Source organism: Leuresthes tenuis, unplaced genomic scaffold (assembly GCF_036924035.1).
Source record: "Leuresthes tenuis unplaced genomic scaffold, fLeuTen1.0.hap1 SCAF_21, whole genome shotgun sequence".
Taxonomy (NCBI): domain Eukaryota; kingdom Metazoa; phylum Chordata; class Actinopteri; order Atheriniformes; family Atherinopsidae; genus Leuresthes; species Leuresthes tenuis.
In genome coordinates, this window is record NW_027325375.1 from 15,090,685 (window position 1) to 15,113,874 (window position 23,190).

General features: G+C 41.7%; 1 non-coding gene across 1 annotated transcript; it reads right to left on the reverse strand.

Moving 5' to 3' along the window:
* Nucleotides 1-22,754: 22,754 nt before the first annotated feature.
* Nucleotides 22,755-22,945, reverse strand: LOC140280555 (U2 spliceosomal RNA). The gene has a single exon (XR_011909508.1). It is a non-coding gene; the product is annotated as a U2 spliceosomal RNA (small nuclear RNA).
* Between the last annotated feature and the right edge of the window lie 245 nt (nucleotides 22,946-23,190).

The following is a 23,190-nucleotide window of genomic DNA, read 5'->3' on the forward strand; positions in this document are numbered from 1 at the left end:
GTTTGGGCATTCGAACCTTTTCTTACCCGCTTTTTACAAACTATGGTCGGACATTAAAACCTTTCAGCCGAAAACCTCCGCTCCCTCTTTTGATCATACATTGTCGGGCATTCGCACCTTTTCTTACCCACTTTTTACAATTCATGGTCGGACTTTCACACCTTTTAGTAGCGGAACAACTCTGCTCCCGCTATTGATTGTGTACAATAGGGTATTTTAACCTTTTCTTATCTGCTTTTTGCCAATTATGGTTGGACATTCACACCTTCTTACAGCGGAACACCTCCGCTCCCTCCTTTGATGGTGTATGTTCGGGCATTCGAACCTTTTCTTACCCGCTTTTTACAAACTATGGTCAGACATTCAAACCTTCTTGTAGCCGAACACATCCACTCCTGCTTTTGATGATGGGTATTCAAACCTACTTGTTGCCCGCTTTTCATTAATTATGGGTGGACATACACACCTTGTCGCAGCCAAACACCTCGCTCCCTGTTAGGATCATGTATGGTTGGGCATTCGTACCTTTTCTTACCCATTTTGCAGTAATTATGGGTGGACATTCATACCTTCTTGCATTTGAACACCTCCTCTCCCGCTTATGATCATGTGCGGTTTGATATTCGAAAATTCTCTTCCATTTTTCTAGCAATTATTGATGGACATTCAGACCTTCTTGCAGCTGAACACCTCCGCTCCAGCTGTTGATGGTGTATAGTCGGGCTTTCGAGCCTTTTCTTCCCAGATTTTTACAAAATATGGATGGACATTCAGACCTTGTTTCAGCCGAAAACCTCCGCTCCCTCTTTTGATCATACATTGTCGGGCATTCGCACCTTTTCTTACCCGCTTTTTACAAACCATGGTCGGACTTTCACACCTTTTAGTAGCGGAACAACTCTGCTCCCGCTATTGATTGTGTACAATCGGGTATTTTAACCTTTTCTTACCTGCTTTTTGCCAACTATGGTCGGACATTCACACCTTCTTACAGCGGAACACCTCCGCTCCCTCCTTTGATGGTGTATGTTCGGGCATTCGAACCTTTTCTTAACCGCTTTTTACAAACTATGGTCAGACATTCACACCTTCTTGCAGCCGAACACTTCCGCTCTACCTTTTAGTGTTCTATGGGGTATTCACACCTTTTTTTTCACCGCATTTTATAGATTATGGTTGTAAATTCTCACCCACTCTTATCCGAAGACCTCTCCTCCTGCTTTGGTTAATATATAGTCGGGCATTCGAACCTTTTCTTACCCGCTTTTTACAAATTATGGTCGAACATTCACACCTACTTGCAGCCGAACACCTCCGCTCCCGCTTTTGATGGTGTATAGTCGGGCTTTCGAGCCTTTTCTTCCCCGGTTTTTACAAATTATGGTTGGACATTCAGACCTTGCAGCCGAAAACCTCCACTCCCTCTTTTGATCATACATTGTCAGGCATTCGCACCTACTTGCAGCCGAATACTTCCGCTCCACCTTTTAGTGATGTATGGTTGGCATTTGCACCTTTTCTTACCCTTTCTTACCCTACTGATTGCTTAAGATTAAGTTGTTTTTTCTCAAACTACAACATTTTTTTAATTGTTGAAACTTGATTTGAAGTGGATAAATAAGGAGGACAAACAGTTTTAAGTCAGGCTGATAGAAGGAATTAATTTTATAGCAAAATCTGTATTTCGTCATATGTCGAGAGATGCTTATTGCTGAAGAAGTTCTTTCTCATTCTACAAAGTACAACGTTGTTTATCGTTGAAACTTGATTAGACATGAATAAATATGAAGGACAAAGCAGTCTTAACTTGGTTAGAGTTAAGGAATTCGTTTTATAGGAGAATCCGAATTCGTGCATAACTCGTAAAATAGAGCTTATTTTCGGATTCCTGAAGAATGAGTCTGGTTCTTTCTCATAATACAAAGTTTGTTGTTTATTGTTGAAACTTCATCAGAAGTGAAGAAATAAATGAATGCCTATCAACAAATGTGGGATCTAAACTCTAGTGCTTCCTCTAAAATAATTTCCTTTCTCAATTCAGAAATGTGTGTGTGTAAGTCACAACACCTGTGACACCAAAACGGCTTTCTTTTCTCTCTTTTCTCTACACTCTGCACTGTGAGCACACACACCAAATCAGAAAGGCTTTTTTCTCTCTTTTCTACATTATGGACTGTGGGGACACAAAACCGCTCTCTCTTTTTTTTTTGATTGTGTGCCAGGGCGTTGTCTCACGTATTAGATTATGCTTACGATACGAATGGGTTTATCAGTCACATCAGAATCCATACATACTGATCCTCCCGTAATAAAATGGTCGGATCTTATCAAACACACTTTGTTTCTTGTGACAATCAAGTCAGCGAAACAGCGTATACACGTCAAGACACTGAATCAAGTTTGCCACAAGAACTCATAAGTTTGGCAGTATTGCTCTGCCGTCAGCAATCATACACCCATTTTATTTTTGTGAGACATGTGCAGGCACCTGTTCATCTACTGTTCTATCACTATGAATTAGTTTATCTATTATCAATAAGGATACTTCTACAACTACTATCAAAGTATGTCCAGACTTCTTATGTTGTCAGTTGCTATATATGAATAAGTGGGTAGCTACTGACAAGCATTAAGCATGTCACACAGCCCAAACATATAACATTTCAGGACACACCACACAGTTAACAACCACAGTGAAGTGTCAAAGCCCAAACATGTAACATTCAACAGGACACTTACACAACACATTCAAATCAAACAGTCAGACAACATACAAGAACATATACCCCAGCCGGCATTGCTCCCTGCCTATTTTCCTACAGCTCACTATGTGTGCGCACACCTTTATTCACAAACTCTTCAACTTATACTCTTTTACCAAAGCTGCTACAGCTCGATTGGCCGAATACCCTTAGATCCTATTTCGGTGAATTTGACATCTGCCTTACATGTAACAGATTAGCGGTTTAGCAGTTTTAATTTAGTTTGAGTGAAGGAATTCATTTTATAGCAAAATCCGAAATCGTGAAGAACTCATGAAAGTAAGCTTATTCTCGGATTCCTGAAACTTTAGATTTGCTCTTTCTTTTACTGCAAAGTACAACGTTGTTTTTTTTTTTGTTTAAATCTTTCTAGACATGGTAAATATGAAGGACAAAGCAGTTTTAACATAGTTTGAGTGAAGGAATTCATTTTATAGATAAAATCCCAAGAGTCTGCTGAGAAAAGAGAGTGAATGCGAAGTAGACTTTAACACAGCTCTGGGAGCGAGCCGAGTGTGGGCTAACCGGGAGAATTGCTTGAAAGAAACGCGACACCGAATGAGTGGTCAGAACAAAGCCTCAAGACGGTGTTCCCGTGGTGTTTGTGGCTGCCTTGTCTTTTGCACAGAGTAAAAGACAAGGCAGCCATCGAATAGGGCCTGATTGTTCCTACTTGGTCAGCCGAGGAGCAAGGGGGGGGAGCAAGCGTCTCAACCAAGCAAATCTCACCAAGTAGGAACAATCGGGCCCTATTCGATGGCTGCAACACCTGAAAGAGATATTGATGCGAGACCCGATCAAAAGCTTTTTCAAAGTCTAAATTTAAGATGACAAGCCGGGTGTTTCTGTCTCTAGTGTAATCAATGATGTCTCGAATCAGTACGAGGCTGTCGGTGAGTTGTCTCTCTGAGATGGCACAAGCCTGGTCTGGGTGAATTACCTCCTCTAAAACAGAGGACATCCGTGTCGTTAAAACCTTGCTGAAAAGTTTACAGTCAAAGTTTAAAAGTGTGATGGGCCTCCAATTCTTTAGGTCAGTCTTATCATTTTTCCGAATTTTCAGATGAACAGGTGCCTGCACATGTCTCACGAAAATAAAATGGGTGTATGATTGCTGACGGCAGAGCAATACTGCCAAACTTATGAGTTCTTGTGGCAAACTTGATTCAGTGTCTTGACATGACATTGACAATCAAAAAAAAAGAAAAAAGAGAGCGGTTTTGTGTCCCCACAGTCCATAATGTAGAAAAGAGAGAAAAAAGCCTTTCTGATTTGGTGTGTGTGCTCACAGTGCAGAGTGTAGAGAAAAGAGAGAAAAGAAAGCCGTTTTGGTGTCACGGGTGTTGTGACTTACACACACAAATTTCTGAATTGAGAAAGGAAATTATTTTAGAGGAAGCACTAGAGTTTAGATCCCACATTTGTTGATAGGCATTCATTTATTTCTTCACTTCTGATGAAGTTTCAACAATAAACAACAAACTTTGTATTATGAGAAAGAACCAGACTCATTCTTCAGGAATCCGAAAATAAGCTCTATTTTACGAGTAATGCACGAATTCGGATTCTCCTATAAAACGAATTCCTTAACTTAAACAAAGTTAAGACTGCTTTGTCCTTCATATTTATTCATGTCTAATCAAGTTTCAACGATAAACAACGTTGTACTTTGTAGAATGAGAAAGAACTTCTTCAGCAATAAGCATCTCTCGACATATGACGAAGTACAGATTTTGCTCTAAAATTAATTCCTTCTATCAGCCTGACTTAAAACTGTTTGTCCTCAAGTTTCAACAATTAAAAAAAAATTGTAGTTTGAGAAAGAACAACTTAATCTTCAGCAATCACTATAAAAAGAGGGTAAGAAAAGGTGCAAATGCCAACCATACATCACTAAAAGGTGGAGCGGAAGTATTCGGCTGCAAGTAGGTGTGAATGTCCGACCATAATTTGTAAAAAGCGGGTAAGAAAAGGTTCGAATGCCTGACTATATATTAACAAAAGCGGGAGGAGAGGTCTTCGGATGAGAGTGGGTGAGAATTTCCAACCAAGATCTATAAAATGCGGTGAAAAAAAAGGTGTGAATGCCCCATAGAACACTAAAACGTGGAGCGGAAGTGTTCGGCTGCAAGAAGGTGTGAATGTCCGACAATATTTGGTGAAAAGCAGTTGAAGCAAGGTCTGAATGCCCAACCTTACATCATCAAAAGCGAGATCAGAGGTGTTTGGCTGCAAGAAGGCCATAGTTTGCCAAAAGCGGGTAAGGTGCGAATGACCGACTAAATATCAACAAAAGTGGGGGCGGAGGTCTTTGGATGCAAGTGGGTGTGAATATCCCACCATACAAGTATGGTGGAGAGGAAGCTGTGAATGGCCCGACCATAGTAAAAAGCGGAAAACTAGTAGGTTTGAATGCCCAACCATACATCATCAAAAGCAGGAGTGGATGTGTTCGGCTACAAGAAGGTTTGAATATCCGACCATAGTTTGTAAAAAGCGGGTAAGAAAAGGTTTGAATGCCCGAACATACATGATCAAAAGAGGGAGCGGAGTTGTTCCGCTGTAAGAAGGTGCAAGTTTGTAAAAAGCGGGTAAGAAAAGGTGCGAATGCCCGACAATGTATGATCAAAAGAGGGAGCGGAGGTTTTCGGCTGCAAGAAGGTGTGAATGTCCAACCATAATTTGTAAAAACCGGGGAAGAAAAGGCTCGAAAGCCCGACTATACACCATCAAAAGCGGGAGCGGAGGTGTTCAGCTGCAAGAAGGTCTGAATGTCCATCAATAATTGCTAGAAAACATGAAAGAAAATTTTCGAATATAAAACCGCACATGATCATAAGCGGGAGAGGAGGTGTTCAGCTGCAAGAAGGTGTGAATGTCTACCCATAATTACTTAAAAATGGGTAAGAAAAGGTGCGAATGACCAACCATACATCATCAAAAGCAGGAGCGGAGGTGTTCCGCTGTAAGACGGTGTGAATGTCCGACCATAGTTGGTAAAAAAGCGGGTAAGAAAAGGTTAAAATACCCGACTGTACACAATCAATAGCGGGAGCGGAGTTGTTCGGCTACAAGAAGGTGTGAAAGTCCGACCATGGTTTGTAAAAAGCGGGTAAGAAAAGGTTCGAATGCCCGAATATATACCATCAAAAGCGGAAGCGGAGGTGTTCGGCTGCAAGAAGGTGTGAACGTCCAACCAAAGTTTGTATAAAGCAGTTAAGAAAAGGTTCGAATATCCAACCAAACATAATCAAAAAGGGAGCAGAGCTGTTCGACTGAAAGTAGGTGTGAATGTCAGATCATAATTTGAAAAAAGCTGATGAGAAAGGGTGAGAATGCCCGACTATACACCATCAAATGCGGAAACGGAGTTGTTCAGCTGTGAGTAGGTGTGAATCTCCGACCATAGTTGGCAAAAAGCGGGCAAGAAAAGGTTAAAATACCCGACTGTACACAATCAATAGCGGGAGTGGAGTTGTTCGTCTGCAAGAAGGTGTGAACGTCCGACCAAAGTTTGTAAAAAGCAGTTAAAAAAAGGTTAGAATATCTAAACAAACATAATCAAAAGCGGGAGCAGAGCTGTTCGACTGAAAGTAGGTGTGAATGTCAGATCATAATTGCTGAAAAATGTGTTAGAAAAGGTAAGAATGCCGGTCCATACATCATCAAAAGCGAGAGAGGTGGTGTTCGGCTGCAAGTAGGCGTGAATGTCCAGCCATAATTACTCACAAACGGGTAAGAAAAGGTAGTATTGCCAGACCATACATGATCAAAACAGGGAGCGGAGGTGGTTCAGCTGCAAGAAGGTGTGAATGTCCGACTAAAGTTCAAATATATTAACAAAAGTGGGAGGAGATGTCTTCGGATGAGAGTAGTTGAGAATTTCCAACGATAATCTATAAAATGTGGTGAAAAAAAAGGTGTGATAGAACACTCAAAGGTGGAGCGGAAGTGTTCGACTGCAAGAAGGTGAGAATGTCCGACAATATTTGGTGAAAAGCAGGTGAAGCAAGGTCTGAATGCCCAACCTTACATCATCAAAAGCGAGATCAGAGGTGTTTGTCTGCAAGAAGGCCATAGTTTGACAAAAGCGGGTAAGGTGCGAATGACGGACTAAATATCAACAAAAGTGGGGGCGGAGGTCGTCGGATGCAAGTGGGTGTGAATATCCCACCATACAAGTATGGTGGAGAGGAATCTGTGAATAGCCGACCATAGTTTGCAAAAAGCGGGTGAGAAAAGGTGCGAATGTCCAACCATACATGATCAAAACAGGGAGCGGAGGTGTTTGGCTGCGACAAGTTGTGAATGTCCACCCATAATTAATGAAAAGCGGGAAACAAGTAGGTTTGATTGCCCAACCACACATTATCAAAAGCAGGAGTGGATGTGTTCGGCTACAAGAAGGTTTGAATGTCCGACCATAGTTTGTAAAAAGCGGGTAAGAAAAGGTGCGAATGCCCAAACATACACCATCAAAAGAGGGAGCGGAGGTGTTCCGCTGTAAGAAGGTGTGAATGTCCGACCATACATCACCAAAAGCAGGAGTGGATGTGTTCGGCTACAAGAAGGTTTGAATGTCCGACCATAGTTTGTAAAAGGTGAGTAAGAAAAGGTTTGAATGCCCAAACATACAACATCAAAAGAGGGAGCGGAGGTGTTCCGCTGTAAGAAGGTGTGAATGTCCGACCATACATCACCAAAAGCAGGAGTGGATGTGTTCGGCTACAAGAAGGTTTGAATGTCCGACCATAGTTTGTAAAAGGTGAGTAAGAAAAGGTTTGAATGCCCAAACATACAACATCAAAAGAGGGAGCGGAGGTGTTCCGCTGTAAGAAGGTGTGAATGTCCGACCTTAGTTGGTAAAAAGCGGGTAAGAAAAGGTTAAAATACCCGAATGTACAGAATCAATAGCGGGAGCGGATGTGTTTGGCTACAAGAACGTGTGAAAGTCCGACCGTGGTTTGTAAAAAGCGGGTAAGGAAAGGTGCGAATGTCCGACAATGTATGATCAAAAGAGGGAGCGGAGGTTTTTCGGCTGCAAGAAGGTGTGAACGTCCAACCAAAGTTTGTAAAAAGCAGTTAAGAAAAGGTTCGAATATACAACCAAACATAATCAAAAAGGGAGCAGAGCTGTTCGACTATAAGTAGGTGTGAATGTCAGATCATAATTTGAAAAAAGCTGATGAGAAAGGGTGAGAATGCCCGACTATACACCATCAAATGCGGAAACGGAGTTGTTCGGCTGTGAGTAGGTGTGAATCTCCGACCATAGTTGGCAAAAAGCGGGCAAGAAAAGGTTAAAATACCCGACTGTACACAATCAATAGCGGGAGTTGAGTTGTTCGTCTGCAAGAAGGTGTGAACGTCCGACCAAAGTTTGTAAAAAGCAGTTAAGAAAAGGTTCGAATATCTAATCAAACATAATCAAAAGCGGGAGCAGAGCTGTTTGACTGCAAGTAGGTGTGAATGTCAGATCATAATTTGCAAAAAGCTGATGAGAAAGGGTGAGAATCCCCGACTATACACCATCAAATGCGGGAGCGGAAGTGTTCGGCTGTGAGTAGGTGTGAATGTCCGACCATAATTGCTGAAAATGTGTCAGAAAAGGTAAGAATGCCAGACCAAACATCATCAAAAGCGGGAGAAGTGTTGTTCGGCTGCAAGAAGGTCTGAATGTCCAACCATGATTTGTAAAAACCGGGGAAGAAAAGGCTCGAAAGCCCGACTATACACCATCAAAAGCGGGAGCGGAGGTGTTCAGCTGCAAGAAATTCTGAATGTCCATCAATAATTGCTATAAAACATGAAAGAAAATTTTCGAATATCAAATATCACCCGACTGTACACAATAAATAGCGGGAGTGGAGTTGTTTGTCTGCAAGAAGGTGTGAATGTCCACCCATAATTACTGAAAAATGGGTAAGAAAAGGTGCGAATGACCAACCATACATCATCAAAAGAGGGAGCGGAGGTGTTCCGCTGTAAGACGGTGTGAATGTCCGACCATAGTTGGTAAAAAGCGGGTAAGAAAAGGTTAAAATACCCGACTGTACACAATCAATAGCGGGAGCGGAGTTGTTCGGCTACAAGAATGTGTGAAAGTCCGACCGTGGTTTGTAAAAAAAGGTGCGAATGCCCGACAATGTATGATCAAAAGAGGGAGCGGAGGTGTTCGGCTGCAAGAAGGTGTGAAAGTCCGACCAAAGTTTGTAAAAAGCAGTTAAGAAAAGGTTCGAATATCCAACCAAACATAATCAAAAGCGGGAGGAGAGCTGCTCGACTGCAAGTAGGTGTGAATGTCATATCATAATTTGTAAAAAGCTGATGAGAAAGGGTGAGAATGCCCGACTATACACCATCAAATGTGGGAGCGGAAGTGTTCGGCTGTGAGTAGGTGTGAATGTCCGACCATTTTTGCTGAAAAATGTGTTAGAAAAGACTAGAATGCCGGACCATACATCATCAATAGTGGGAGAATTTGTGATCGGCTGCAAGTAGGTGTGAATGTCCAGCCATAATTACTCACAAACGCGTAAGAAAAGGTAGTATTGCCTTTTGACATGATCAAAACAGGGAGCGGAGGTGGTTCAGCTGCAAGGTGTGAATTTCTGACTAGTGTTTGTAAAAAGCGGGTAAGACAAGGTGCGAATGCCCGACAATGTATGATCAAAAGAGGGAGCGGAGGTTTTCGGCTGCAAGGTCTGAATGTCCAACCATAATTTGTAAAAACCGGGGAAGAAAAGGCTCGAAAGCCCGACTATACACCATCAAAAGCGGGAGCGGAGGTGTTCAGCTGCAAGAAGGTCTGAATGTCCACCAATAATTACTGAAAAATGGTTAAGAAAAGTTGCGAATGCCCAACCATACATCACCAAAAGCAGGAGTGGATGTGTTCGGCTACAAGAAGGTTTGAATGTCCGACCATAGTTTGTAAAAGGTGGGTAAGAAAAGGTTTGAATGCCCAAACATACAACATCAAAAGAGGGAGCGGAGGTGTTCCGCTGTAAGAAGGTGTGAATGTCCGACCATACATCACCAAAAGCAGGAGTGGATGTGTTCGGCTACAAGAAGGTTTGAATGTCCGACCATAGTTTGTAAAAGGTGAGTAAGAAAAGGTTTGAATGCCCAAACATACAACATCAAAAGAGGGAGCGGAGGTGTTCCGCTGTAAGAAGGTGTGAATGTCCGACCATAGTTGGTAAAAAGCGGGTAAGAAAAGGTTAAAATACCCGACTGTACAGAATCAATAGCGGGAGCGGATGTGTTTGGCTACAAGAACGTGTGAAAGTCCGACCGTGGTTTGTAAAAAGCGGGTAAGGAAAGGTGCGAATGTCCGACAATGTATGATCAAAAGAGGGAGCGGAGGTTTTTCGGCTGCAAGAAGGTGTGAACGTCCAACCAAAGTTTGTAAAAAGCAGTTAAGAAAAGGTTCGAATATACAACCAAACATAATCAAAAAGGGAGCAGAGCTGTTCGACTGAAAGTAGGTGTGAATGTCAGATCATAATTTGAAAAAAGCTGATGAGAAAGGGTGAGAATGCCCGACTATACACCATCAAATGCGGAAACGGAGTTGTTCGGCTGTGAGTAGGTGTGAATCTCCGACCATAGTTGGCAAAAAGCGGGCAAGAAAAGGTTAAATTACCCGACTGTACACAATCAATAGCGGGAGTGGAGTTGTTCGTCTGCAAGAAGGTGTGAACGTCCGACCAAAGTTTGTAAAAAGCAGTTAAGAAAAGGTTCGAATATCTAATCAAACATAATCAAAAGCGGGAGCAGAGCTGTTTGACTGCAAGTAGGTGTGAATGTCAGATCATAATTTGCAAAAAGCTGATGAGAAAGGGTGAGAATCCCCGACTATACACCATCAAATGCGGTAGCGGAAGTGTTCGGCTGTGAGTAGGTGTGAATGTCCGACCATAATTGCTGAAAATGTGTCAGAAAAGGTAAGAATGCCAGACCAAACATCATCAAAAGCGGGAGAAGTGTTGTTCGGCTGCAAGAAGGTCTGAATGTCCAACCATGATTTGTAAAAACCGGGGAAGAAAAGGCTCGAAAGCCCGACTATACACCATCAAAAGTGGGAGCGGAGGTGTTCAGCTGCAAGAAATTCTGAATGTCCATCAATAATTGCTATAAAACATGAAAGAAAATTTTCGAATATCAAATATCACCCGACTGTACACAATAAATAGCGGGAGTGGAGTTGTTCGTCTGCAAGAAGGTGTGAATGTCCACCCATAATTACTGAAAAATGGGTAAGAAAAGGTGCGAATGACCAACCATACATCATCAAAAGAGGGAGCGGAGATGTTCCGCTGTAAGACGGTGTGAATGTCCGACCATAGTTGGTAAAAAGCGGGTAAGAAAAGGTTAAAATACCCGACTGTACACAATCAATAGCGGGAGCGGAGTTGTTCGGCTACAAGAATGTGTGAAAGTCCGACCGTGGTTTGTAAAAAAAGGTGCGAATGCCCGACAATGTATGATCAAAAGAGGGAGCGGAGGTGTTCGGCTGCAAGAAGGTGTGAAAGTCCGACCAAAGTTTGTAAAAAGCAGTTAAGAAAAGGTTCGAATATCCAACCAAACATAATCAAAAGCGGGAGCAGAGCTGCTCGACTGCAAGTAGGTGTGAATGTCATATCATAATTTGTAAAAAGCTGATGAGAAAGGGTGAGAATGCCCGACTATACACCATCAAATGTGGGGGTGGAGTTTTTCGGCTGTGAGTAGGTGTGAATGTCCGACCATTTTTGCTGAAAAATGTGTTAGAAAAGACTAGAATGCCGGACCATACATCATCAATAGTGGGAGAATTTGTGTTCGGCTGCAAGTAGGTGTGAATGTCCAGCCATAATTACTCACAAACGCGTAAGAAAAGGTAGTATTGCCTTTTGACATGATCAAAACAGGGAGCGGAGGTGGTTCAGCTGCAAGGTGTGAATTTCTGACTAGTGTTTGTAAAAAGCGGGTAAGACAAGGTGCGAATGCCCGACAATGTATGATCAAAAGAGGGAGCGGAGGTTTTCGGCTGCAAGGTCTGAATGTCCAACCATAATTTGTAAAAACCGGGGAAGAAAAGGCTCGAAAGCCCGACTATACACCATCAAAAGCGGGAGCGGAGGTGTTCAGCTGCAAGAAGGTCTGAATGTCCACCAATAATTACTGAAAAATGGTTAAGAAAAGGTGCGAATGCCCAACCATACATCACCAAAAGCAGGAGTGGATGTGTTCGGCTACAAGAAGGTTTGAATGTCCGACCATAGTTTGTAAAAGGTGGGTAAGAAAAGGTTTGAATGCCCAAACATACAACATCAAAAGAGGGAGCGGAGGTTTTCCGCTGTAAGAAGGTGTGAATGTCCGACCATAGTTTGCAAAAAGCCGGTGAGAAAAGGTGCGAATGTCCAACCATACATGATCAAAACAGGGAGCGGAGGTGTTTGGCTGCGACAAGGTTATAATTAATGAAAAATGGGAAACAAGTAGGTTTGAATGGCCAACCACACATCATCAAAAGCAGGAATGGATGTGTTCGGCTACAAGAAGGTTTGAATTTCCGACCATAGTTTGTAAAAAGCGGGTAAGAAAAGGTTCGAATGCCCGACCATACACCATCAAAAGAGGGAGCGGAGGTGTTCCGCTGTAAGGTCTGAATGTCCACCAAAAATTACAGAAAAATGGTTAAGAAAAGGTGCGAATGCCCAACCATACATCATCAAAAGCAAAGAACAACATTGGACTTTGCAGTAGAAGAAGTTGAAAACGATCTAGACATTGATAAATATGAAGGACAAAGCAGTTTCCACTTGGTTTGAGTGAAGGAATTAATGTTATACATAAAATCCCAAATCATGCAGAACGTATGAAAAGAAGCTTATTCTCGGATTCCTGATCATTCAGGTTTGCTCTTTCATCTACTGCAAAATCCAATGTTGTTCTCTGTTGAAGTCGATCTAGATATCGATAAATGTGAAGGAAAAAGCATTTTAAACATAGTTTGAGTGAAGGAATTCATTTTATAGCAAAATCCCAAATCATGCAGAACTCATGAAAATAAGCTTATTCTCGGATTCCTGATCCTTCAGTGATGCCCTTTCTTCTACTGCAAAATACAACGTTGTTCTTTGTTGAAGTTGATCTACACATCGATAAATATGAAGGACAAAGCAGTTTTAATTTGGTTTGAGTGAAGGAATTCATTTTATACATAAAATCCCAAATCACGCAGAACGTATGAAAATAAGCTTATTCTCGGATTCCTGATCATTCAGTGTTGCTCTTTCTTCTACTGCAAAATCCAATGTTGTTCTTTGTTGAAGTTGATCTAGACATTGATAAATATGAAGTCAAAAGCAGTTTTAACATAGTTTGAGTGAAGGAATTCATTTTATAGTAAAATCCGAAATCGTGCAGAACTCATGAAAATAAGTTTATTCTCGGATTCCTAAAACTTTTGATTTGCTCTTTCTTTTACTGCAAAGTACAACGTTTTTTTAAAAAAAAAATCTATCTGGACATTGATAAATATGAAGGTAAAAGCCGTTTTAACATAGTTTGAGTGAAGGAATTAATTTTATAGATAAAATCCCAAATCATGCAGAACTCCTCAAAAGGGGCGTATGGCTTAATCACAAGTGTGGTTCTTTCTCATTCAGGGTAATATGATGAAGTTTATGCTTGAAATATATGTAAAAATGGGTACATATGAAGTGAAGGACAAAGCAGTTTTAACATACTTTGAGTGAAGGAATTCATTTTAAAACAAAATCCCAACACATGCAGAACTCATGAAACGCTTATTCTCAGATTTTTGATCCTTCAGTGTTGCTTTTTCTTATATTGCAAAGTACAACGTGGTTTTTTTTGTTTAAATCTATCTCAACTTTGATACATATGGAAGGAAAAAGCAGTTTTAACTTAGTTTGAGTGAAGGAATTAATTTTATAGCAAAATCTGAAATCGTGCAGAACTCATAAAAGCAAGCTTATACTCGGATTCCTGAAACTTTAGATTTGTTCTTTCTTTTATTTTTATTGAAGAGTACAACGTTGTTTTTTGTTTAAATCTATCTACACATTGATAAATACCAGCCGAACATCTCTGCTGCCGCTTTTGATAATTTATGGTTGGGCATTCTTACCTTTTCTTACCCGCTTTTTACAAATTATGATCTGACATTCACACCTACTTGCATTCGAACACCTTCTCTCCCGCTTATGATCATGTGCAGTTTGATATTCGAAAATTTTCTTTCATGTTTTCTAGCAATTATTGATGGACATTCAGACCGTCTTACAGCAGAGCTCCTCCGCTCCCTCTTTTGATGGTGGCATTCGAACCTTTTCTTACCCGCTTTTTAACACCATACCTTTGTACTTTCATACCTTCTTGTAGCTGAACACCTCCGCTCCCTCTTTTGATGGTGTATGTTCGGGCATTCGAACCTTTTCTTACCCGCTTTTTACAAACTATAATTGGGCATTAAAACCTTCTTGTAGCCGAACACATCCACACCTGCTTTTGATGATGTATGGTTTGGCATTCGCACCTTTTCTTATCAATTTTTCAGTAATTATGGGTGGAAATTCACACCTTCTTGCAGCTGAACAACTCTTCACCCGCTTATGATCATGTGCGGTTTGATATTCAAAATTTTCTTTAATTTTTTTAAGCAATTATTGATGGACATTCAAATCTTCTTGTAGCCGAACACATCCACTCCTGCTTTTGATGATGTATGGTTGGGCTTTTGCACCCTTTTTTTACCCATTTTTCAGAATTTATGGGTGGACATTCAGACCTTCTTGCAGCCGAAAACCTCCGCTCCCTCTTTTGATCATATATTGTCGGGCATTCGCACCTTGTCTTACCCGCTTTTTACAAAATTTAATCAGACATTCACACCTACTCAGAGCCGAACACCTCCGCTCCCGCATTTGATGGTGTATAGTCGGGCATTCTCACCCTTTCTCATCAGCTTTTTGCAAATTATGATCTGACATTCACACCTACTTGCAGTCGAACAGCTCTGCTCCCGCTTTTGATTATGTTTGGTTGGATATTCGAACCTTTTCTTAACTGCTTTTTACAAACTTTGGTCGGACGTTCACACCTTCTTGCAGCCGAAAAACCTCCGCTCCCTCTTTTGATCATACATTGTCGGGCATTCGCACCTTTCCTTACCCGCTTTTTACAAACCACGGTCGGACTTTCACACCTTCTTGTAGCCGAACACATCCGCTCCGGCTATTGATTGTGTACATCGGGTATTTTAACCTTTTCTTAGCAAGTTTTTACCAACTAAGGTCGGACATTCACACCTTCTTACAGCGGAACACCTCCGCTCCCTCTTTTGATGGTGTATGTTCGAGCATTCGCACCTTTTCTTACCCGCTTTTTAAAAAACTATGGTCGGACATTCAAACCTTCTTGTAGCTGAACACATCCACTCCTGCTTTTGATGATGTATGGTTGGGCATTCGCACCTACTTGTTGCCCGCAGAAAAAGAAAAGGAGAAAAAAAAAGAGGAAAACGTACACTATATCCACTTTTCTCTATTATCTTATCTTCTCAACATTGTTTACACACACCTCTGCACTTATTGCAAGGTTTATCATCTGTTTAATTTTCATGTTTCTTGTGGGATTCGAACCTGTATTGTGGCAACACCCCAACATACCACAGTGCTTTGGACGTTACTAAAGCCTACTGTAGGGGGCAGCACACAAAATGTGTATAACTGTAAATGTAAATAAGTCTCCCATCATTTTTCCCCTCTTTTTTTGGTACACTCAATTATTTGAGAGACTAGTGTTATAATTGGCTTTGATCTTAGACATTATAAATTCATATTCTGTATTTTCCTAAATGTTCCTAGCTGGTACTTTTCCACTCTGCTCATACTGCACAATCGATGACCTTAAAAGGGTCCAAGACTTTAGAATGACATAAACAACTGGGTCAGACAAAACATCTCTAGTAGAGTAGATAGGTCTGGTATAGTAGATCCACGCCTAAAACAGCACTCACACATACACACACATTGTTTCTCACATCCAAAGAACACAACAAGGACAGCAACTGGCCTGATCATGCCACTAAAAACTGGCCAATTATACTCTGACAAGTGTGAAAACAACTTCTGTGAGATAAAGCTGAATATAAATATGACATGTTTCCGGATATCGGGGCTCGGCCTGACGGATTTCCTGCGGGAGCTCTGGCACTCCGAGTCCAGCGCTGCAATATACTTTACTATGTGACCACTGATAAATACTTTTTTAATAAACGATTTCTCCAGCTTGTTCTTGGGCTTCCAATGAAAAAATCGGGCTAACACTAGCTATCTATCTGTATCACTATTTGTGCAACACAAGTGAATGAAACAAATTCCAAATTGAGCAAAGAAAGTATTTTTAAAAAATCTTTGGTTGAGACAAAGAGTGTTGGGTTTTATTAATAAATGTAAAATAATTCTCCAAGTAATTCTGGCTTCACTTTTGACAATTGCATTAAATGGATGTCACTCACACTCACTGTCGTCCTGTTTTGCAAATGGAAATTAAATAAAAATGTGAAGGCTGTTCTTGGTTCAAGTAAAATTATCAAACTTTATTAACATTGTAACAATAATCACACAGTAACAGACGAGCAATCATCTGCGAACAGACAGACAGACAGGCAGACACTTAATGTAAACTTAACGCCGCAGTTAAAACGCCGCATGAAATGGAAGCTGTCCAAGCGCACTGCAGACCTCCATGGGTGGAAGAGTTTGACCACTGAAGACACACCTGTGAAAAACAATAAATATAGCTTTCCCAGTGATAACTACTAATACAACCGATTCTCCGCAACAACCAAAAGATTCATCGCACACAAGGCCTTGAAATTGATTTTGGTCAAGACAGAGGTTTCAGAATATGAAGATCAAATTCAGAGTCTGACAGTGACTTTTAGAAGAGGATGACATTAATCATCAGCTATCTCCTAAACGAGAATGAACTACAGCTAGACAGCAGCAGGCCCCAGGACCAAGTGGTCAGCAGCCAAGCTGAGATTGAGATCTTACTTATGTTTTGTAAATGTTCAAAGTTCTAAAAAAGTTCAAATGAATAATACATGATAGTTATACCAAAAAACCTTGCTTCATTTGCACATTTCTTGAATGTTTTCTATCCTTTTTATTTTTGTAATCACATTTTATTGAAAAAAACGAATTGCACTTTAATACATAAATGTGATCATATTACATGTTAATCATGTATGTTGTTTATATTGCTTGTAATTGGGATGAAGTAAACATCTGTACAGTATTTTAACATAAAATTGTTTGATTGTGTTGAATTAAAAACCCCAAAAATGCAGCGGGTCCACCAGACCAACAAACATTGCCTGAGTAACAAAAATATGACCAGAACACAAGGGTTAATACATCTGGACACATCTGTCTGCTCTGCTCAAACACATAACCAGGCTCCGTTACCAGAGTGGAGAAAACGCCACAGATAGCCGACAAATTACTATTGCACTGACGGACAATAAATGCAAAAAAGATAGTTCACATCTTAAGGCTTTCCCCGAGGAATCGGCAGAGTTTATACGGCAAATAAACAAAAAAATAAGTTACTATTTGTCTTCTGATTCTGCCTAGACTCACTATCCCACACTGATTCATTAGTCCTGCAGACTTTGCTAAAAGTAGTCCTTCAAATGACCTGTTGTTTAGACTAAAGGTTAAACACTCAACTCACAATTTTCTTCATCTGGCTTTTCTTCTCATTTTGAAAGTTTATGGAATGTTGCAAAAGAGGTAGTTTCACGTTGGATAAACTTGACTGACTTGCCCCATGTCAGTCTATGTCAAGAGAAGGAGAGTCTGCAAAGGTGCTTTTGTCACACTGCGTATTCTATTATGACAGTAACGGCAAAACCCAAGGAAAATTTGTCTGACTTGACAAGTTTAAGCGGATAATAAGGAGAGCAGAAACTGAAAGACGACAAAGATCTGATTGCAACGCTTTTCTTAAAGAGAGATGGTGTGAATCCCCATTGATTGTGTTTGACACCAGACATTCACAACTTGTCGCAGCCAAACACCTCCGCTCCCTGTTTTGATCATGTATGGTTGGACATTCGCACCTTTTCTCACCCGCTTTTTGCAAACTATGGTCGGCTATTCACAGATTCCTCACCACCATACTTGTATGGTGGGATATTCACACCCACTTGCATCCGAAGACCTCCGCCCCCACTTTTGTTGTTATTTAGTCCGTCATTCGCACCTTACCCGCTTTTGGCAAACTATGGCCTTCTTGCAGCCAAACACCTCTGATCTCGCTTTTGATGATGTAAGGTTGGGCATTCAGACCTTGCTTCACCTGCTTTTCACCAAATATTGTCGGACATTCTCACCTTCTTGCAGCTGAACACCTCCTCTCCCGCTGATGATCATGTGCGGTTTGATATTAGAAAATTTTCTTTCATGTTTTAAAGCAATTATTTATAGACATTCAAATCTTCTTGTAGCCGAACACATCCACTCCTGCTTTTGATGATGTATGATTGGGCATTCGCACCCTTTTTTTAACCATTTTTCAGGAATTATGGGTGGACATTCAGACCTTCTTGCAGCCGAAAACCTCCGCTCCCTGTTTTGATCATGTATGGTCTGGCAATACTACCTTTTCTTACCCGTTTGTGAGTAATTATGGCTGGACATTCACACGTACTTGCAGCTGAACACCACCTCTCCCACTTTTGATGATGTATGGACCGGCATTCTTACCTTTTCTAACATATTTTTCAGCAATTATGGTTCGAGATTCACACCTACTCACAGCCGAACAACTCTGTTCCCGCATTTGAAGGTGTATAGTCGGGTATTTTAACCTTTTCTTACCCGCTTTTTGCAAACTATGGTCGGACATTCACACCGTCTTACACCGGAACACCTCCGCTCCCTCTTTTGATGGTGTATGTTCGGGCATTCGAAACTTTTCTTACCCGCCTTTTCCAAACTATGGACGGACATTCAAACCTTCTTGTAGCCGACCACATACACTCCTGCTTTTGATGATGTATGGTTGGACATTCGCACCGTCTTACACCGGAACACATCCGCTCCCTCTTTTGATGGTGTATGTTCGGGCATTCGAAACTTTTCTTACCCGCCTTTTACAAACTATGGTCGGACATTCACACCTTCTTGTAGCCCAACACATCCACTCCTGCATTTGATGATGTATGGTTGGGCATTCGCACCTTTTTTTTACCCATTTTTCAGGAATTATGGGTGGACCTTTACACCTTCTTCCAGCTGAACACCTCCTCTCCCGCTTATGATCATGTGCGGTTTGATATTCGAAAATTTTCTTTCATCTTTTAAAGCAATTATTGATGGACATTCAGACCTTCTTGCAGCTGAACCCCTCTGCTCCCTCTTTTGATGGTGTATAGTCGGGTATTCGAGCCTTTTCTTACCCGCTTTTTAAGAATTATGGTCGAACTTTCACACCTTGTAGCCAAACAACTCCGCTCCCGCTATTGATTTTGTACAGTCTTGTATTTTAACCTTTTCTTACCCACTTTTTACTAACTATGGTCGGACATTCACACCTTCATACAGCGGAACACCTCCGCTCCCTCTTTTGATGGTGTATGTTCGGGCATTCGAACCTTTTCTTACCCGCTTTTTACAAACTATGCTCGGACATTCAAACTTCTTGTAGCCGAACACATCCACTCCTGCTTTTCATGGTGTATGGTTGGGCATTCGCATCTTTTCTTCCCCATTTTTCAGTAATTATGGGTGGACATTCAGACCTTCTTGCAGCTGAACAACTCCGCTCCCGCTTTTGATCATACATTGTCGGGCTTTCGCACCTTGTCTTACCCGCTTTGTACAAACTTTAGTCTAACATTCACACCTTCTTGCAGCCAAACACATTCTCTCCTGCTTTTGATGATGTATGGTTGGGCATTCGCACATTTTTTTACCCATTTTTCAGGAATTATGGGTGGACATTCAGGCCACCCATAATTCAGACATTCAGACCTTCTTGCAGCCTAAAACCTCCTGAAAACCTCATACATTGTCGGGCATTCGCACCTTATTTTACCCGCTTTTTACAAACTTTAGTCGGACATTCACACCTTCTTGCAGCTGAACCACCTCCGCTCCCTCTTTTGATCATGTTTGGTCTGGCAATACTTCCTTTTCTTACCCGTTTGTGAGTAATTATGGCTGGACATTCACATCTTCTTGCAGCTGAACACCTCTCCCGCTTTTGATGATGAATGGTCCGGCATTCTTACCTTTTCTAACACATTTTTCAGCAATTATGGTCGGACATTCACACCTACTCACAGCCGAACAACTCCGCTACCGCATTTGATGGTGTATAGTCGGGACTTCTCACCCTTTCTCATCAGCTTTTTGCAAATTATGATCTGACATTCAAACCTACTTGCAGTCGAACACCTCTGCTCCCGCTTTTTATTATGTTTGGTTAGATATTCGAACCATTTCTTAACTGCTTTTTACAAACTTTGGTCAGACGTTCACACCTTCTTGCAGCCGAACACCTCCGCTTCCGCTTTTGATGGTGTATATTCGGACATACGAACCTTTTCTTACCCACCTTTTTACAAACCATGGTCTGACTTTCACACCTTCTCTTAGCTGAACAACTCCGCTCCGTCTTTTGATTGTGTAGAGTCGGGTATTTTAACCTTTTCTTACCCGCTTTTTACCAACTATGGTCGGACGTTCACACCTTACAGCGGAACACCTCCGCTCCCGCTTTTGATGGTGTATAGTCGGGCTTTCGAGCCTTTTCTTCCCCGGTTTTTACAAATTATGGTTGGACATTCAGACCTTGCAGCCGAAAACCTCCGCTCCCACTTTTGATCATACATTGTCGGGCATTCGCACCTTGTCTTACCCGCTTTTTAAAAACTTTAGTCAGAAATTTACACCTTGCAGCTGAACCATCTCCGCTCCCTGTTTTGATCATGTATGGTCTGGCAATACAACCTTTTCTTACCCGTTTGTGAGTAATTATGGCTGGACATTCACACCTACTTGCAGCCGAACACAAATTCTCCCGCTTTTGATGATGTATGGTCCGGCATTCTAGTCTTTTCTAACACATTTTTCAGCAATTATGGTCGGACATTCACACCTACTCACAGCCGAACACTTCCGCTCCCGCATTTGATGGTGTATAGTCGGGCATTCTCACCCTTTCTCATCAGCTTTTTACAAATTATGATCTGACATTCACACCTACTTGCAGTCGAACAGCTCTGCTCCTGCTTTTGATTATGTTTGGTTGGATATTCGAACGTTTTCTTAACTGATTTTTACAAACTTTGGTCGGACGTTCACACCTTCTTGTAGCCGAACACATCCACTCCTGCTTTTGATGATGTATGGTTTGGCATTCGCACCTTTTTTTTTACCCATTTTTCAGGAATTATGGGTGGACATTCAAACCTTCTTACAGCTGAACACCTCCTCTCCCACTTATGATCATGTGCGGTTTGATTTTCGAAAATTTTCTTTCATGTTTTCTAGCAATTATTGATGGACATTTAGACCTTCTTGCAGCTGAACACCTCCGCTCCCGCTTTTGATCATACATTGTCAGGCATTCGCACCTTGTCTTACCCGCTCTTTACCAACTATGGTCGGACATTCACACCTTCTTACAGCGGAACACCTCCGCTCCCTCTTTTGATGGTGTATGTTCGGACATTCGAACCTTTTCTTACCCACTTTTTACAAACTATGGTCGGACATTCAAACCTTCTTGTAGCCGAACACCTCCGGTCCTGCTTTTGATCATACATTGTAAAGCATTCGCACCTTGTCTTACCCGCTTTTTACAAACTTTAGTCGAACATTCACACCTTTTTGCAGCCGAACACCACCTCTCCCGCTTTTGATGATGTATGGTCCGGCATTCTTACCTTTTCTAAAACATTTTTCAGCAATTATGGTCGGACATTGACACCTACTCAGAGCCGAACACCTCCGCTCCCGCATTTGATGGTGTATAGTCGGGCATTCTCACCCTTTTTCATCAGCTTTTTACAAATTATGATCTGACATTCACACCTGCTTTTGATAATGTATGGTTGGGCATTCGCACCTTTTTTTTACACATTTTTTAGGAATTTTGGGAGGACATTCACACCTTCTTGCAACCGAACACCTCCTCTCCCGCTTATGATCATGTGTGGTTTGATATTCGAAAATTTTCTTTCAACTTTTAAAGCAATTATTGATGGACATTCACACCTTCTTGCAACTGAATCCCTCTGCTCCCGCTTTTGATGGTGTATAGTCGGGCTTTCGAGCCTTTTCTTCCCCGGTTTTTACAAATTATGGTTGGACATTCAGACCTTCTTGCAGCCGAACAACACTTCTCCCGCTTTTGATGATGTTTGGTCCGGCATTCTTACCTTTTCTAACACATTTTTCAGCAATTATGGTCGGACATTCACACCTACTCACAGCCGAACAACTCCGCTCCCGCATTTGATGGTGTATAGTCGGGCATTCTCACCCTTTCTCATCAGCTTTTTGCAAATTATGATCTGACATTCACACGTCAGGGCATCAGGCTAGTTGGCATAGCCACCTTCCCCATGGTGAGCTTTGCTTGGTTGAGACGCTTGCTCTCCCCCCCTTTCTCCTCGGTTGACCAAGTAGGAACAATCGGGCCCTATTCGATGGCTGCCTTGTCTTTTACTCTGTGTAAAAGACAAGGCAGCCACAAACACCCCGGGAACACCGTGTTGAGGCTTTGTTCTGACCGCTCATTCGGTGTCGCGTTTCTTTCAAGCAATTCTCCTGGTTAGCCCGCACTCGGCTCGCTCCCAGAGCCGTGTTAAAGTCTACTTTGCATTCACTCTCTTTTCTCAGCAGACAAAAAGAAACTTCCTTCCTGCACCGATGTTTGCTTTTTCACAAGAGCAGAGAAGAGCGCACCGTTCCCAGCGGCACTGCAGTACCAGGTCGATGCTTGGAGTGAACGGAGCGAGCTTCTTTTTCAACTCCTATTGCTAAAAATCCATTTAATATGTAGTCCTCGTGTAGAGAACATATCAGATATTAAACTGATAAGAACAGATACTACACTTGATCTTAGCCAAAAGGCAGAGAAGCGATAACTGTCCACTGGTTCACGTCCGAGGGCCCTTCCTGGCACAATGCGCACTTGTAGCGGTGTTCTTTTTATGGCCATAGGTGGCCAGAGTGTCACTTTGCACCTCCGCCCACCCGCTGCACTGAGCACTCTTCAGCCCTTTTAAATGGTATAACTTTGCACTCCCCCACGCTCCAGCAAGCACCATTCAAGCAACATCGGCACAGTCGCAACAAGTAAGGCGACTCTACTCAGAGAAGTCACTCTG